This window comes from Marmota flaviventris, chromosome 10, assembly GCF_047511675.1.
Source record: "Marmota flaviventris isolate mMarFla1 chromosome 10, mMarFla1.hap1, whole genome shotgun sequence".
NCBI lineage: Eukaryota > Metazoa > Chordata > Mammalia > Rodentia > Sciuridae > Marmota > Marmota flaviventris.
Window position 1 is genome coordinate 13,547,418 of NC_092507.1, and position 17,151 is coordinate 13,564,568.

At 59.0% G+C, this 17,151-nt stretch overlaps 1 long non-coding RNA gene across 1 annotated transcript; it reads right to left on the bottom strand.

Moving 5' to 3' along the window:
• Positions 1–13,093: 13,093 nt before the first annotated feature.
• On the bottom strand, positions 13,094–16,847 carry LOC114105454 (uncharacterized). Its single transcript, XR_003585013.2, has 3 exons — positions 16,686–16,847; positions 13,247–13,538; positions 13,094–13,149 (listed from the first exon to the last, which is right to left on the bottom strand). It is a non-coding gene; the product is annotated as an uncharacterized lncRNA (long non-coding RNA).
• Between the last annotated feature and the right edge of the window lie 304 nt (positions 16,848–17,151).

A 17,151-nucleotide genomic window follows, 5' to 3' on the forward strand; every position in this document is an offset into this window, starting at 1 on the left:
GTCTGTGGGTGGCAACAGCCTCGCTGCCTCCAGCAGCCTGCCGTGCCCCATCCCATGCGTCCCTCAGGACACCCAGACTCCTTCAGGTTCCCAGCTCCTGGGCTGGCACGTGAGTCTTTGTTCCCCAGGTTCACCCCAAACCTCATCAAGCTCCAGATGTGCTGACCCCCGCCGACTGCCACCCCTGCTTTCCACGTGTTGACTTTGGACTCCAAGTCTTCACACAGGCCCCTTCTTGGTCACCAAACCAGCTCAGACAACCCTGGTTTGGGGGACTTCACGCGCTGTTCACCGGGGTCCAGCCTAGGGCGCCTGGCGTTTTGGGTCACCTTTCTGAGGGCCTTTCCTGGCTCCCAGGTGACTGCAGGATCCCACAATAGGTCCTCTTGGAGGACCCTTCACCTACTTCCAGGCAAGGCCAGAGCCCTGGCCCGCGACCCCTCCCCCTTGAGCAGGTGCCAGATAGCACTCAGGACAGAGAGTCGTGGTGATTTGTGTCTGGGTCTGGCTCCCATTGGATATGAGTCTCCGGCACATAGAGGTGTTCAGGGAGTTTGGAGGAGGAAGGAAGAAAGGAAGGAAGGTCAGTCTAGCACAGTGCCCAACCTGGACGTGTGGACTGGAATAGAGAAATGATCCCGATGCCTCTGTTTGCTGAGGGGGACTTGACAACCTTCCAGATGGGATGCATTTTGCCGTTTTGCCATCGTGGCAGTAATACAGGCCGAGGCTGAGTTTTCTGTAGACCAAGGGTTGGCCAATGTTTTCCCGTCAAGGGCCTAAATAATTTAGGCTTTGTGGATCATGCGCCTGCTGCAGCACATTCTTCTGTTGTTATTGGTTTTTACAACCCTTTAAAAACATGAAAGCCATTCTGAGCTCATGGGCCAAAGGCAAACAGGCCTTGGCCTGCAGATGTCCTGCAGGTCACATAGGGCGGTCCTGGGTGGACACTCTGAGAGGACACAAAGGAGAGGGCCAGCTGCAAGTCCCTCCTCCAGAGTTGGGGGAGTGCTCTCCAGCCCCTCTGGACAACCCAGGCCTGACTCTCCCTGCTGTCGGGCAACCTGGGAGCACGGACCCCGCTCCCGCCTGCTGAGCATGGATCTAGGACATCATCGTTACTGGGCAGCTGATGGCGGGAGCCTGGGGATTTCCTAGCCTCCCTCCTGAGGGTGGAAGAGTTACCTGCGCCCTGGCTCCATTTGTTCAGAGACCCTGGAGGTGGGGAGGGATGGAGCTTATCCACGGGAGCACCCTCAGGCCTGGCGTCTCTGCCTGCCTCTGACATGGGGCTCCCTCCCACTGTGCAAGGGGCCCGGATCCCGCTGGGCAAGCAGATGGGGGTGCTCAGCGCAGGCTCACCCTCCGGGTCAGAGCCCCGCTTTAGAAGCAGGCACATGTGGGGAGACGTGCCTCCGTGGCTGCTCCACCGAGCACCATCTTCCCCGTGAGCCCACAGCAGGGCAGGTGGGTCACCCAGTGGGGGGCCAGGCGCACTTTGGGTCACAGGATGTCAGGGGGACACATTAGGTGAGCCAGCCTGTCAGAGACCCTTGTGGAGAGGCCAGAAACAGGAAAAGGGCTTGGGAGCAAAGTAAGGAATTTCCCCTCTGCCCAGGAGCCCAGAGCTTGTCGAACCAACCTCTCCTCTCTGTCCCCTGCCTAAAAACTGAGCCCGGACCTGTCACTCTCCTCTTCTGGGTCCAGCCCTGGGGTAGCTTGCAGCCTCTGCCACCCAGCCCCACCGCCTCCTCCCACCCCTGCTCCCCTGAGCCTGTGTCTGGGCCTTTGCACATGCCATTCCCTCTGATCGACGTGTTTCCAGGGCATCACCCCATCCTGACCCCGGGCAGCGGGGTGCTCCCTCCTGGGTACACCACACAGGTCAGGACAAAGTCCAGGGTTTGGACACCTCTGTGCATCTACTCGCCCTGGCCCCATTGGGCTGGGTCATCCTCATCTTTGAACACCAATGCCCCCTCGGGAGCCCGGCCCGGAGTCAGCCTTCAGCCCACAGGGGTTGGGTTAAGGCAGGGTGACAGGTGGGCCTGAGGCTCCTCCGCCCACTGACCACCCGCCCGGGGTCCCAGCCCATGCGCCAGCGCAGGTGGAGCTGGGGTGCCAGTGGGAACCAGCAGGCCAGGCAAGAAGGTGCTCGCCTGAAAACCAAGCCAAAGGTGACCTCACCCTGAGTCAGCCTCCAAGCCCTAGGGGAGGGGGCGGGGCGGGCAGGGCGGTTTGAACAGGCAAGGTGCGTGCCTAGCGCCAGGAGCAGGCGTGAGTCAGGGAAGGGAGCCGCCTTGACCTTAAAAGGGAAGCTGCTCTCCTCACCTGTCGGCTGAGCGCATCGCTCCATCCCTCATAAAAAGAAAAATGAAAAGCAATCGGAGGGAGGAGCCCAAACCCTGCGGCTGGCAGTGCTTCTTGGAGGTAATTAATGCTCATTCGGAAAGAATGATGACACCGTCCTGGACTGAGCCCGGGCACAGCCCCAGGTGTGCGCCAGGCGGGGGCCAGGACCCAGCCTATCCCGCCGAGGGCCAACAGAGCCCAGGACATGGCGCAGCCCTGCCCGTCACCAGGGGCCACCTGCAAGGGCTCCATGCCTCCCGCTGGGTCAGGGCTTCCACCAACAGCCCAGAAAGCAGAGACACTGGAGGTGCCTCGTCCCGGCCTGCAGAGGGGCTGGGCGTCGTCGGGTGTCTGTGAAATGACCACCCTCAGGTCACAGCAGAGCCAAGAGCTGGCTGTGGCCATGGACCCGGGCTTCAGAGGAAGAGCCGGAAGCAAAGGACACACGACACAGCCATTCAGGGTCATCCTCTTGGACAAAGGGACAGGATCAGCCACCATTCCCAGGCAGCGACTGCTCCGAGGGCGCTAGTGGGGACAAGGAGGGCCGGCGGGGTCCACAGCAACATAGCTTGGCCATGAGGTGGGGGCTGGGCTCCCACCCAGCTGGGAGGCCCTCAGGGTCCATACCCTCCCAGGGTCACATTAGGGACCTTGGGTCCCCCAGGCAGGGCCAAGGCCTGGCAGTCACCGGTGCTGGGAGTCCAAGCTGCCTCCTGCCAGAGGGTTCTGTGGGGACAGGAGGCTGCTCCAGGCAAGTTCACCTGCTCTAGGAGGGAGCTGGGCACAGAACCACCACGTCCACCACGTCCACCACGTCCACCTCGTCCCCACGCTGAGCCAAACCGACGGAGGCCTTTGAGCGGGGCTAGTGCTGCAGGGTGGACTGTGTCACCTCCAAGAAAGGCCCGTTGGAGTCCTGGCCCCCAAACCCTGAGCAATCTTATTTGGAAATCAAGTCTTTGCAGAGGTGACCAGGTTAAAACGAGGGCAGAGAGTAGACTAGGACTGGGGGCCCCTAGAAGGAAAAATGTGGACACAGGTGCCTTCGAGGCAGACGACGAGGAGACACAGAGTGTAGAAGCCACGTGACAATGAAGGGCAGGGGCATCTGCAAGCCCAGGGATGCCAAAGAGCAGCACACCCCCCCCAGGCAGGGAGAGGCCCCGGGGCCTGCCCTGGAGCCCTGCGGGGACACCCCCACCCACCCCTCCGCCAGGCCTCTGGTCCCGGCTCTGCAGGACTCTCTGGGTCTTAAGCCATCCAGCTGTGGCTCTTTTTGCAGGAAGACAGCTTTGGCCAGTCCCTGGTACGGCCACGCTGCTGGCTGCGGGGCTGCGGGCAACCACGCCGTCACGGGGCTCCGGGGCCTGTTTGGTCTAGCGCTCTGCATGGCCATCCCAAGGTTCCCCATCACGTTTGAACACGTGCCTCATTCTGCACGCCCCCTGGCCAGCCCCTGCCACAGGCCCAGACAGCTCCCCAGCCACCAGGGACAGCTCCGCTCTAGACTGTGACCTCGGAGGGGGCCGCCCCAGCCTGTGTGGGGTCCCGGAGCTCTGACTTGGCCTCCTGCCACCTTGGATCCTCAAAGACCTTCTGGGGATGGGACAGACTCCTGGGTGGCCTCAGTAACCCCAGATCCTCCCAAGTTGAGGCTGGATGAGAGACTGCAAAGCCCGTGACCATGTGGAGACGGGAGGTGGGGCCAGGCACCCCCCCCCCCCCGACCCCTCGGCCAACACCGTGTGCTGATGAAACGCCCCATCACCTGGCTGCCCGGAGTCCTCGGCAGCCGCCTTGCTGTGGAGGCTTGTGGCCGGCTCCCGGATGGCCATCTTGTCCCTCACGCCCAGTGGGCCATGAGCTGGCTCCTCGCCCTTGACCTGGTGGCCAGGAGGAGGGGGTGGAGACGGGAGAGGGGCCTGCTGCTGTCTCTCGGTCCAAAGGCAAGATTCAGATAGTCAATTAACTCCCTGCACAAAGCCAGGGCAAGACGGAGAGATAAAATAGAACCGGGGTAATTGAGGGCCACAGTAACCCCCAGACCTGGCTGCGGTTTCACAGCTGCGCAGCCTCTCACCCTGTTGGCTGGCGGGAGCACCCCTGCCCACACCCCCAGCTGGTCGGCAGGGAGGCCGCAGGTTGACCACTCTGCAGGGGTCAGCAGCCCGGCCACGGGCCCACCAGCCTGGACTGTAGCTCTTGCACACGATGGCCCCCATACCTTCCTTCCGCCCCTCTGCCCAGTCCCCTCTCCCTGAGGTCCCTGGGGAGTCGCCGTTGCCCACTCAGCCCGCCTGCCCTCTGGCTCCATCCCTCAAGGCATTTCCCCTAGATTCTGTTAACCATCTTTCTTCCCAGCCAGCGGACCTGTCCCTTCAAGCCAGAGCCTTGTGATTGAGCGCTTGGCCTCCGAGGGAGTCTCGCACCAGACATGGTGCAGAGGAGGAAGCATGAAATATTTCTGGGAGGGGAACACTCTTGAGGAGACAAAAGAAGAAAGTGGAAAACAGGGAGGAGGCCAGGCAAGAGGAAGAGGGCGACGGTAATACCGGACGGTCACCGTAGAGCTAATGAGCACATGAGATGTTCGTCAAGGAAGGAATGGGTGGATAAAGTAGAAAACGATCTTGGGGCCCAGTGGAGACACAAGTCCAAACTCATTTTCGGTGGTGAAGAGGGATCTACAAGGGTGGAGGGAGGGGGTGACTTTTGCCCTCTTCCGGTCCCTGATCTCAGCAACTAGGAATGTGCTCAGCCCCCCTGGGGGCAGCAGTCAGTGACATTTATTGAGTAACCTCTGGTTGTTTGGGACATATTCCTGGCATGGACTCCATGCTGGCAACCCGGAGGGGAACAGGCAGCCGCGCCCGCAGCCCCAGCCCTGCAGAAGCACTCACCAATCAGGAAGAAGGCAGCTGCAGACCCCACCTGGAGAACTTCCAGTGAATCCCAAGGAGCTAAGGTTTGCTTCATTGTCAAGGCCAGGTCTGGGGACCTGGGAAAGAATAGGGACAGTGTGGCACGTCACCTCCACGCCCACTCCCAAGACCATCGCGGTTTTATTTGGGTGCATTTCCCCCGGGCTCGCTCCTCTCCAGGTGTGATTTTTGGCAGAAGGAAGAGGAGAGGCAAGGGACCTCCAAGGAAGGGGCTGACCTGCCCCCTGTCCCCAGCCCCTCGCACCTCCCGCTGAGCTGTGCGTCCTGGCTGGCGGAGTCGTCACCCTGCCCTGTGGGTCTTGGGCATCACCTGGTCTCTGGGCACATTTTTACTAGGCCGATGAGCAGTACACCTGCACGGGGGTGGCAGTCCTCTTGGGGACTCTGAGAAGCTGGGCAGGAGGCTTCACGGCTTCCAGGAAAAGCGAGCAGCGCGTGCCCCCTCCGGGACCTCCTCTGCACCCACTTCTTCCACTCATCTGCTCACTAGGTCGGTCCAACAGTCAGTCAGCAAACCTTCAGGGGACCCAGGGGGAAATAAGACAGAGTGCAACCATGAGGGTGTTCTCGTTTTAAAGAGGTGACAAACAGCCAAAGACAATCAGAACTGGGCGTGCTGCCGACTCCCTAAGGAGCCCAGAGGGTTCCCAGGGAGCAGGGGCCCAGACTCCATGTTCCCGTCCACTCAGCTCTGGAAATGCTGGGGAGAAGATTCTCCCGAGGGCTCCCCAAGGGGGCCAAATGGCCAAGGACCCTGGCCCTCCTCATTAGGCCAGTCACTCACTGAGGATGGCGGTACAAAGACACCTTGTAAACTGGAAAACGTTGGCTTGGGAGCAGAGGTGGCCGCCCAGACTGGAGGTCTCCAGCAGGCAAGGGCTGGGCCTCCCCATCTGCCACTCCTTGAGCGACTCCTGAGTCAGGGCTCTGCCTCCTCCATCAGGGACGCAGGCTCCTGTTTGAACTCCGCAGGCCCAGAGGACCCTGCGCCAGGGCTTCCTGCTGAACTCGCCCCGCTAAGCGCATGCAGATGGCCACTGCCTTCACAGCCCAGCTGGCTCACCTGGGCCCCTCTGCCCCGCCAGGAGAATCCTCGCTGTACTCTCACTTCTGAGGCCATATTTTTAAGCCTTTGTGAAACCCCCTTATTACCTGCTGGGTGCGGTGACTTTGAACTAACTTCGTACTAAAATGTAAATGACTTCACAAGATTTTTTTAAAAAACATGTTCCCAATTGACTAATAAAAATCATATGTGGGCTGGGGATGTGGCTCAAGCGGTAGCGCGCTCGCCTGGCATGCGTGCGGCCCGGGTTCGATCCTCAGCACCACATACACACAAAGATGCTGTGTCTGCCGAAAACTAAAAAAAAAAAATCATATGTACTGATGGTATGCAACGTGCCGTTCTGACGCAGGTTCACAACGAGGAATGGGTCAGCCAAGCTCATGGCTCCCTGTGTTACACCTCATCCTTTTCCAGAAAACAATACATGTTGTTCACTGTAGCCGCTACATTGTTCGGAAACAAGATCTTATCTTGGAGTTAGGAAAAAAACCTAAGAAAAAAAACCTAGCGCTCTAGTTCTCCACCTGGATGGTGCAGGGTCCGCCTGGGAGTTTGGGGAATCCCAGGGCCCGGCGGCTCTCCAGGGCAGTCAGAACCCAGGGGCGAGGTCCAAGCAGACAGATACACTGCTTTAATTTCCCAGGTGAACCTATGGTATAACCAGATGTCAGGACTCTTCTACACCCACCTCTTTCCCAGTGCAGGAATCCGCATCATGTATTCACTCACCATCCATAAAGCACCCACTCGGTGCCTGAACCAGGCTCAGAACCTGGTTTGCTAGTCTTTCCTTGAATACCGCCAGTGACGGGGGACTCGCTGCCCGACACAGCAGATCTTTCCCCAGGAGCCAGCCGGTTCTCGGGTGGTGGGTGTGGAGGAGCAGAGAGGGGCTGGGGAAGGGAAACAGGCGGATCTGGCTGGGTCCTACTGTGTGCCAGCTATGGTGTGGGAAGCTGTTTCTTTGGCACTTTGTGCTCCCCTCCCCCACAGCATTGCTGGTGAGGAACTGAGGTTCAGAGACTAGAGGGGCGCACGGAGCCCGCTTAGCCTGAGTATGGGGAGCGGATCTATACTTAAGCCTCACTGCAGTGGGTTGGGCAGTTGTGGGTTGGGGGACCCCAGGCCAGAGACCATGCCCAGGCAATGTGTCCAGGGGTTATTTCCAGGTGTCCAGAAAGACCTTCCCAGGTCTCCGCCAACCTCTTAACCCCACCTTCTGCGCTGATTCTCCCTCGAGTTCCCTTCTCTCTCGACAGAGTGACAGAACGAGTCCAAGGAATACATTTGTCCCCAGTACCTGGGGCCAAGTCACCCCTCCGACAAGAGGCTCTTACACGTAGAGCCACGTGGGCAGAGCGGCGCTCACCCTCCCGGCCTATCTGTGGTGACACTGAGGTCCTGGTGGGTGGAGAACATCACCCTGCCATTCCCTAGAGGTGACAATCCCAGGCCAGAGGTGACAGTGCCACCCCAGCCTCCCAATGGCGGCTGCCCTTTCCTGCGCACCAGGGGCCCACCTGTCCTCTGACACACCCCTGGGAGCCCAGGACCGTGCGCTCTCAGAACGAGCCCCGGAAGCCTGCCCCCGGCACCAGCTCCTGCCCTGGACCAGTGCTCCAAGCCGCAGGTCCCCAGGGGTGTGAAGTCCAGTTAGTGGGCCGCAGCCGCATTTTAAAAAATGACATCGAATGGGGCAGAAAAGAGTAGAAAATTGCGCATAATGGAGAAGCGTGTTCCCTAAAGCTCTGGTCTCGGCCGGGCGCAGGTGAGACAGCTAGTCTACCCTGGGAAACGCTTTTCCTTCTGGAGCTGGGAGCTCGGTGCCCGTGGACACTGTCCCACTGATGCTCAAGAAAGTGGCTCCCTTTCTCACTGGGGGAGGAATGGCACCCAGAGGTGAAGGCTCAGGGAACCCCGACTCCATCACCCTGTTCATCACTGCCCACGATGCGTGGTAAGAGAGAAGGTCTAGCAGCCACCACCAGGCAGGGAGCAGCGGCTCCCTCTGCCAAGAGCTCATTCCTTCCAGAAGGTTCCTTGTTTGGACGTAACCTCCACAGCCAGATGGTTCTAGAGAAAACCCTTAGGAGCCAGGGAAGGGGAAGAAGGACTGTGTGGCAGCATGACAGATGTGGGTCAGACCTCAGGAGGACTTCCATGAGAGCCTTGGAGGCTGGGATGAGTGAAGCCACGGGGATGATGGAGCCATAGACAGCAGAAGGGGCCTTTCCCTCCAGAACAGTTTGGCAGACGTCTCCCTCAAGCTGACTGCTGAGTTGGTCCCGGGGCCTCTCAGGAAGCTCAGGAGATTCCCCGAGGCGCGGTCTGGACGGAGGCTGTGGGAAGTTGGAAGCAAGGGGGAGCGGGCAACAGCAAGGGACAGAGCAGGGCCACCCGGCCACCGGGGCCTGCAGCCACTTCTGCAGCCCAGCCCCCTCTTGCCAGCCGCAGGGATGGCGCTCCCAGGGGGCGCGGGAGCGGGACTCGGGAGGCAGCTGGGCCAGCGAAACCCCTTAAAGCCAGATGCTCCCCGGCCTCGTTTTCCTCCTGCGTTAGATGAATAGTGGCCTAGATCAGCCTGTCCCCTAGAATAGGACGCAGCCACACGTGTCCTAGAGCCACGTAAAAAGTAAGAATAAACAGGCATGATTTACTTAAATAATATGTGGTTTAACCCACAACCAAAACGTTATCAATTCAGCACGTCGTGGATGTAAGAGTCTTGGAGACCTCACCTTCTCTCCCTCTCTCTCTCTCTCTCCCACTCTCTCTCTGGCGTATCTTACACTCACAGCTCACCATTTGGGCTGGTTGCGCGTCCACGGGAGCAGTCCTGCGAGGTCAGTGGCCGCCTCATTGCTGTAGACAGTCCCAGGCCTCCCTAGAGGGTCAGGCTCCCGTTGAACCCGGGCCCTGGCTGGTCCAGTTACATACAGAAAGCCATTCAGGTGGCACATGTGGGAGTTCCTTCAAGTGGCAATAAAATGCGTCATTGATTCTGGAATCCAACGCACCTGGCTTACTGAGCTTTGCGCTCTGGGCCTCTTATTCGTCCTCTCTGGGTGTCCATTTTCCCATCTGGAAACTGGGAATGGTAATCACACGCTATGATGCCTACTCTATGCTCGCACGTGTTGTTCTAAGGTTTTTATGGATCTTAGCTCTTCCTTCAAGAGCCTATCATTCAGTGTCTCAATACATGGGCAGCAGAGCTGAGAAGCACTGAGAGGTTAAGTACCTTGCCCAACATCACACAGCCAGTATGTGGCAGAGATGGGATTCACACCCAGGACTCTGGCTCCAAAGTCCTTGTGCTGAGCTCCAGAGTCACACTGCTAACTTGAGGTGGCCTTGAGGATCAAGAGCAGGACTTCCCTGAAAGGGCACAGCCTCTGGCCCACAGCGGGCATCTGCTGTTGCTGCTGCCCTCAACAGAGGCAGGAGAGCATGTGGGAAGAGCCCCTGTGTGACCTCCAAACACCTGGGGCACACGGGTCACGACTGACCAGGAGACAGCCCCCCCTGTGCTTTCTTTGTGCCACCCCCAGCCAGAGGCGGAGAGGGGAATTTGAGAAGGTGTGTCCCTCATAGCTCAGGGCGGAGGCCTCTGAAGGTGACTCAAGGCTCGGGCTGGTGGCTTTGGCGATGGTGGGTGAGATGCGAGAGGTGGCCCCGTGAGAAAGGCTTTCCCAGGGCAGGCCAGGAGCCAGGAGCGCGCACCTCATTTGGGTGCCACCGCAGAAGAGCAGGGACGAAACACCTGGAGGAGGGACTCAGAGGTCAAGGGACCAGGAGCCTGGAGGTGGCCCCTGTCCTGGCGGCAGAGATGCGTCCACAGGGGGGGCATTGTCACTGTCACAGGGAACCGAAATCGGATTCAAACAGGCAAGGTGGGACTCAACTGTTCCAAAAGCCACCAGGAGGCCACACTTCCTCCAACCTCCGGGCGGGCTGGGCAGAGCTGGCCCCCTCAAGGCTACCTGTCCCGACCCCACAGTGGCTCCTGGGCGACGAGTGACCCCATTACCTCCAGGCAGGAAAGAGGGGCGTCTCCATCCCAGCGCTCCCACCCAGTTCCCACTCTCCTCTGATTGGTCCTGCCTCGGTCACATGCCCACCCTGAGCCAATCGCTGTGGCCGGGGGATGGTGAACTCCGATTGGTGAGTTCGGGCCTCCAGCCTCCCGCTGGGCGGCTGTACCTGAGACCCTCTAAGTTCCCTTTAGGGTAAATGGTGACATCACCCAGCAGGGGGATGGGAGGCATGACAAGAGTTGGGGTCCCTCATGGCCGTCATCACTCTGGCTGCAGCGACTTCTCTCCCTATTGGTCTCTACCAGGTTCCAAGTCCCACGAGGGCAGGGGCGGTGTCTGTCCTGAATGCCAGTCTACCCCAGCACCTGGCCAGGTCCCAGTCCCTTGATGGGTCTCTCCAGCAGCCACCTCCCCCAGCAAGTCTTCCCGGATTGCACTAGACAACCCTAGGCGTCTCCCCTGCTCCCGCCCCGCCAGCTGGCAGGTGTCTGGGAAGCCAGAGGAGGGGCAGGCGCTCCGCCGGCTCCCACGCCCGAGCTGGCAGGGTAGTGAAGCGGGCAGCCAGGGCCAGGCTGCTCCGAGGTCATGATCAAAACCAGGGCATTGTTCTCGGGGCTGCTAATTGCATGGCGAGCGCAGCCTGTTAACACAGCTCAGATGCTCTGCAGGCCCGGCCTGGAAGAGAGCCAGACACAGAGCCTGGGGCAAGACAGGTGTCCCCAAAGCCAAAGGTCCCAAAGGGGTGACAGCATCTGCCTCACCTGGAGACCCTGCCCCAGACCTATAGGATCTGTGTCTGGGTGCCCAGGAACCTGCCTTCCTGACAACCCCCACCCCTGGGCCATTCTGGAGCCCGGCCCCACCTGGGCTTTCTAACCCTGTCCCACCCCAAAGCCAGGCCAAGCCCTCAGCCCTGCCGGGTTCCCCTTCAGAGTGTTTCAAGGTGCAGGAAGTGGCTCTGACTGACGGGAGAGGAGCTTGGGAGAGGAAGGCTCACCCAGCAGTGGGTCCAACCGTCCTCTGAGCTGAGGGACCCAGGTCCAGTTGCTGCACCCCTCTGTAGGGAGATTGACCCTGGGTGGGGCCCTGACAATGGGCTCACTCAAAGAAAGTCTCTTTGGGTTCTTTAAGAGCCCCCTCCCCAAATTCTAGAAGCTTCAACCCCCTGCCCCCATAATGGAGAATGACATGGAGCTCGCGGTTACTGGAGAATGAACCCATGGGGGTGAGGCTCTGGCTCGGGGCCGGGCAGCTCGACCAGAGCAGGCTCGGGAGGGTTCGGCCCTCTCTGCGCCTCTGTTTGTCCATCCATGAGAGGATGCGCAGCTGTAGCACCCCAAGGCGCTGACCAGCTCAAAGGGCTGAGGGAGGGAGTGCCCGGCTCGGCCAGCAGGGAACCCTCCGCACGAGCCCCACCCGCTCTGCCTGGAGTCCACAGCTCTCGTGGCAAAGACTTTGGTCTCAGCTGACACTGTGGACACCCTGTTCCCTGGGCATGCAGGGGAAGCCGAGCCGCTTTACCAAGCCAGATTAAGAGGCAGGGCAGTGGACATGGCCAGCTAGAATCACTGTGACTATGGAGTGGACTTCCCCTGGGCGGTGGCTTCAGAGGAGGCACTGCTCTGAAGAAGGTGGTGCACACCCAGATCAGAGGACACTGGGAGATTAGGGGAAGGGGACACAGTGTCATTAACCCAACCTTCTCCTTTGCTTCCGGTGCTACAAGCAATCGTGAATGAAAACCAAGCCACAGGCCAGAACCTGGAAGATGGGGGTGACCAGAGTCGGTGACACACATGACCCATCCAGGAGGACTTCCTGGAGGAGGTTCCTTCTGAACATCCAGGGAAACGGCAGAGGTCAGCAGAAACAGAAGGCAAAGCCAGCAGCTGCAGGGAGCTGGCGAGTCACCAGGTGACATCAGATGAGCACAGGCTACGTCCAGACTTACCTGAGAGCTGCGCCCGGGTGCTCTCACTTCGGGAACTCTCTTCTTAATGCTCATTTTATGTCTTTATATTAAGAATGATTTTAAGTTCTGAAGAAATTGCAGACCTAATAAGACTTATGCCGGAGTCCCCCCCGCCCCCGAACCATTGAAAAGTTACTGACCTAGGGCCCCATCGTCCCCCAATCTTCTAATATTTATTTTCTACAAACAAGGACATTTCATTTCACAGTTAAACCACCAAGTCACAGTTAGGGTTGAGAGTTTACTAGTTGATCGTTTCCACTCCGGAGACCCCACACCAGCCTTGCCAACTGTCCCCAAAGTGTCCCTGTATTGGGGGACCCCCTGCAATGTCCTGAGGTGTGAGGTTGTCAGGCCATTTTCAGTCTGGGCCGGTAGCTCAGTGCTCCCTTCCACGGCTGTGGTGCCTGGGAAGGTTCCAGATCAGTTATTTGGTAGAATTTGGGTTTGGCTGCTGTTTGCTCGTGGCCAGAGTCAGGATAAGTGTTTGTGGCAGGACCTTGTCTGGTGGCGCTACTGGGTGTTCTGCATTTGTGACATCAGTGGTGATGTTAAATTTTTAAATGTGGTCATTCGTTAGGACGGTGGCTATCAGGTTTCTCCACTGAGAAGTTATTCTTTCTCCCTTTGTAATTAAATATTTTGTGAAGAAATACTTAGAGCCTGTGTGAATGTCCCAGGCCTCATCAAAATCTCAATTTATTCACCCACTTACCTCTGGAGCGGGGACTTGTGGTCTCTTATCCGACGGGTTTCAATCCACGACGGTCCCTGTTATGAGAATGCACAAATTGTCCTCAGATTTGGTCAGCAGTTGCCCCTCCAGGCGGCCCCATGGCATTTTGACATATCAGCATCATTCTTTTACCGTTTCCTGACTTGCTGGCACTGAGAGGTCTTGCGGGCTCACTCATCTCTTCCCTGATCCCTGCTGGTCCCTGGAGGATGGGACCTCGAAGCCAACGGCTGGGGGGTGGGGCTGCTGACAGAGCCTCTCAAGAGACAGGGGCAGGCTCAGGACGGGAAGGACATGCTCACGTGGGCCCTCTGTCTCCGCAGGTTCCACGTCCTCAGGGTCAACCACCTCAGATGGAAAATGTTTGGGGGAGAAACCCCGCACCCGTACTGAGCATGCGTGGACTCTTTCTGGTCACTCTTCTCTGCGCAACACAGTGTAATAATGACTTACGTCACATTTGTGTTGTATTAGCTGCCGGAAGTCATCTAGAGATACTTAAAACACATGGGAGGATGTGCTGGGTTCTAGGCAAATACCACTCCGTACGCACATTTCCATCTGTATCTATCTATCGCTCTCTCTTATGTCGCAGACCATGAACTCACTCATCCTGGTACCTCAAATTCCAATCCACATCATTCATTTTCTTTTCTTTTTTTGGTACCAGGGATTGAACCTAGGGGCATGTAAACTACTGAGTTGCTAAGGCTGGCCTTGAACTCGCGATCCTCCTGTCCCAGCCTCCCTGGCCACTGGGATGACAGGCCACCGCATCCATCATTTGCTTTCCTTTTCTCCCCTCCCATACGTGTGACTTCCGTGTCCCTGATATGAATTCTGGTCCCCCTTTATCCTCAACGTGTTTACCAAGTTGATGGAAGCCCCCCACCCACAGGGACACCCCCTGACATCCCATCCCCACTTGGGCTCTCCCCGCCAGGCCTCCCCTCCGCAGGTCACCCCCTTCCATTGCTGGGGCTCTGACCCTTCTCTGGGCCACTTCTGCTGCGGACACCCACGCTCCTCAACAGAGCTAGCAGGGGCTCAAGCCAGGATGCACTCCAGGCCCATGTGACCCAGACCCCAGGCTCTTCATCACTGTGTTTCCCACAAAAATCCAGAGAGAGGCTGTCTGGGCTGCTCCTGATTTCTCCCAACTGTGGCATCCAAGGAATGCAGAGAGCTTCAGCCACAGGCTTGTTCCCCAGGGGGAAGGGGCTGCAGACCCGGCCCTCTGCTCCCACCGGCTTGCAGCTTAGCAGGGCCCTCAGGCCTCCGCAGGGTGAAGTTGGGGGTGAAGGATTGGGGGTGACTTCCCACCTGCGGCAGATAATAAAAAAATCTTCCTTTTAAGGAGCACTTTTCAGTTCACAAAGCCCTTGGTAACCCTGCTGAGGCTTCACAGTGGTGAGATCGGGAAGCCTGTTTTATAGTCAGTGATCTGGAGTCTCAGGCGGTGGCCGGCCAGAGACTTGATTCAGAGACCTGAGCCAAGTCCATATGGGACAGCCAGGCGTCGGAGGTGGGAACCCGATTTAGGCCTGGCTGTCCAGGCCCGAGCCCCTGAGTGCCCCCTGCACCCCACTACTCTGCTTCTGTCTCCGGGGATGGCTTAGCTCAGAGGGGCTCGCCACAGCCCCACCCCCTCCCGAAGACCCTGGGTGTGTGCTCTGGACCCCACATGGTGGGACTGGGTATTTCCATCCCTGCCCTCAGGAGCTCACAGTCTGGGGCAGACATCACAGGGGAGTTGGGCACCCACACCCTCTCTTCCTGGAAACCCAGTGCCCTCTCCCTTCCATTGGGACCAGTCACTGCAGGCTGAACCTGTGTGTTCTATGGGGTCATTTGCCTCATTGTCCCTAGTGAATCTCATCTACACCCAGGACAGGCATCCCCCCCTCAAACTGGTGTCCTCCCCCCATTCGAGTCTTGCAGGAGAAACCAGCCCCCACGAAGGTCAGAACCCCAGTCAGCAGGCGCTGGTGGCAGGTGCCGCCTGGGGCTCAGGGCGGCTCCCCCAGCCCAGAACACAGGCGGGGCAGCCAGCTGGGCAGGCGCCTTCCTTAACCCGCACGTGTACAGGGACCGAGCCACCAGTGCTGCCTCGTGGCAGCCCCAGGGAAGCCATGCTCCTGCAGCGGGGCCCCTGCACCGGGCCCTGGGAGAGGCGCGGCCTGAGTCAGCCTGAGCTGAGCTCAGCACCAGCTCACCTGGCCCTGCCCAGGCGCCACTCCCTGCAGTGGGAACAGCCTCGGTTCCCCCAAATTCCGCAGGCTGGGAGCCGAGTCTCTGTGCAGCCCAGGACGGGCAGTGCCACCCTCAGCAGGCAGAGCCATTTCCGCCAGGCAGGACCGTGGGGGACTTCCCAGGCCTCTGCCCACCTGAAAACTTCAGGGGCCCTAACCCTCCCCAGGGTGGAGGACAAGGTCATGGTCGGCTAAGGGGTTGTCAGGGGTAGGACCTTGGCCTGAGAGTCCTCCGTGACCCTGGTGAAGACAGACCTCACACGGAGAGTCTCTGCTGGGGCGAAGCACACGTTGGCCGGGGTGGCAAGGCCACCCAGAAGGGAAAGGGTCTGTGGAAAGACCTGGGGCGTCAGCAGCTCTGCCCCCTCACAGAGCTGCTCGTGACCCCCGCGGGCCTCGGCTTCCGATCTGGAGAACGAGACCGGCTCCAGCGGGGGCTTCTGTACCGCTCTCCAGGCGGCCTGAGGTTCCACCCCAGCATCTTGGCCCATTTCGGGGAGGGGCAAGACCGTGTCCTCAGCTGGATCTTGGGCGTCTCTTCCGTATCAGGCGTGGGAACTGGGAAGGGCTGGAAAACCCGAGGAGCCCCGGAGCCCCGCGGAGCTGCTGTCCAGGCCGCCCGCCTCGGCCTCGGCCTCTTTCGACAGGCAGGCTGGCCAGCCCACGGTGCGCGGGCAGGGACAGGCACAGGTCTCGGGATGGGCTGGGGGAGGAGGGTGGAGGGCGGCCTCAGTGTCCCTCAGGTGCTCACCCCTGAAAGGCTAAAGAGGATGCTAATTGTGAGGCTATTGGTAGAAATACCCCTGGGAGCAGGGTGCAGGGGTGCACGCCCGTCACCCCAGCCACTGGAGAGGCTGAGGCAGGAGGAGCACAAGTTCAAGGCCAGCCCGGGCAACCTAACGAGGCCCTGTAACCACAGTAAATAAATAAAAAGGGCTGGGTGGGCTGGGAGTGGTAAAGTGCTTCCCTCACATGCACAGGCCCTGGGTTCAATCCCCAGCACCGCACACACGCACACGCACGCACACACGCACGCACACACGCACGCACGCATGCACGCACAAAAGGGCTGGGTGGGTAGCTCAGTGGCAGAGCACTCCTGGGTTCAATTCCCAGCACTACAAGAAAAGAAGGAGAAGAAGAGAATGAGGGGAAAAAAAAGAAGAGGAGGAGGAGAAAGATAAAAAGAAATACCCCAAGGCCCCCACTCCGATGAAGGGGAGCAGGCAGGACAGGATGGAGTCTCTGCCCTGGGATCTCAGGGTACCTGGCATCTGACCCAAGACAATTACTGCTCAAAAAACTAAAAATAGAACTACCGTGTGACCAGCAATCCCGCTTCTCGACTTGCACACAGAGGAGATGAAATCCACCCGCCAAAGAGACTCCTGCCGTCCACGTTCACGGAAGACCTTGTTCACAGCAGCCGAGGTGTGGGTCGACCCCGGTGTCCGTCAACGGGAAAGTGAAACGTGGTTCCTATACACACTAGGCAGGGTTGAGAAAAGAAAAAGATCCCGTCACTCCAGACGACACGATGACCCAGGCAGGCACTATGCTGGGTGAATTAAGCCAGGCACAGAGAGCCAAATGCCGCAGTGTGCCATTTACACTGGAAGCTAACAAAAAAGGAACTCATAGAGCAGAGCAGAGCACGTGGCCCCCAGGGGCAGTGGGCAGGGCAGCTGGACAAACATCAGCTCCGCAGGAGGAATAAGGTCAAGAGATCTCTCACACGACACGGTGACCGTAGTTGATGCGTTGTGCACCTGAACATTGCTCAGA